The sequence below is a fragment of the Chrysochloris asiatica genome, unplaced genomic scaffold (genome assembly GCF_000296735.1).
Source record: "Chrysochloris asiatica unplaced genomic scaffold, ChrAsi1.0 scaffold00165, whole genome shotgun sequence".
Taxonomy (NCBI): Eukaryota; Metazoa; Chordata; class Mammalia; order Afrosoricida; family Chrysochloridae; genus Chrysochloris; species Chrysochloris asiatica.
This window is the reverse complement of record NW_006408683.1, coordinates 5,245,965-5,247,252: the sequence shown is the minus strand read 5'-3', so window position 1 is coordinate 5,247,252 and position 1,288 is coordinate 5,245,965.

Sequence of the window (1,288 nt, the reverse complement as noted above, 5' to 3'; positions counted from 1 at the left end):
GCTACCTGGGCCTGGACTTTTTAGTTGAGATTTTCTTAATGACTTGATCTATTTCTTCTCTTGTTATACACCTGTTCAATTCAGTCTGTGTTAGTTTAGATAGGTTGTGTTTCTAGAAATTTGTTCATTTCCTCTAGGTTTTCAAATTTGTTGGTGAACAACTCTTCATAATATTGTTATTGCCTTTTTGTTGCTTATTCATTTATTATTCATGTTATTTGTATCTTCTCATTCTCTTTTGTTAGATTTGCCAATGGTTTGTCAATTTCGTTAATCCTTTCAAAGAACCAATTTATCTTGTGAATACTTTGTTTTCCATTTCATTTATTTCTGCTCTAATCTTTAGTATTTCATTTCTTTCTGTGGCAGTAGGCTTACCTTGCTGTTCTAATTGCTGGAGAAGTTGGAGTAAGGTATTGATTTTGATTCTTTCTTCTTTTTAGATGGGTGTATTTATTGCTATAAATTGCCCTCTGAGCACTGCTTTTGCTGTTTTCCAAAGGTTTTGTTATGTATTCATTCACTCTCATCTGAATCAAGGTGTGTATTTCATTTTTTATTTGATCTATTAATAACCCAGTAACTATTAAGCAGGGAGTTGTTAAATTTCTACATATTTTATTTCTTTTTCCCTGAATCTATTACTGACTTCTAATTTTGTAATGTTGTGATCTGAGAAGATGCTTTGTAGCATTTTGATGTTCTTAAATTTGTTGATGTTTACTTTGTGCCTGATATATAGTCAGTTCTAGAGAATGTTCCTTGTACACTGAGAAAGAGTGTATATTGCACTGTTGTTGGGTTGTGTTCTGTAAATGTCTATGAAGTCAGGTTGGTTGATTGTGTTGTTTAGTTCTTCTGTGTCTTTAATTTTTTTTCTACTTGTTCTGTTCTTCTTCGAAAGTTGTATATTAAAATCTCCTACTATAATTGTAGCATTGTCTATTTCTTTCTTCAGTTCAATTATTTTGATTTATGTATTTTGAGGTTCTTTCATTGGATGCAATACATTTATTATGGTTATGTCCTCTTGTTTAATTGACCCTTTAATCATGATACAATGTCCTTCTTTGACTCTTGTGTTGGTTTTTGCTTTAAAGTCTATTTTATCAAAAATTACATCCTGTGCATTTTTGATTGCCATTAAATATACTTTTTCCATCTTTTGATTTTTAGTCTATTTCTTGGTGTAAGGTATGTCTTCTATAGACAGCATATTGAAGGATCCTGTTTTCTTATCTATTCTGTTACTCTCTGTCTCTTGAGTGGTACATTTAATCCATGCACA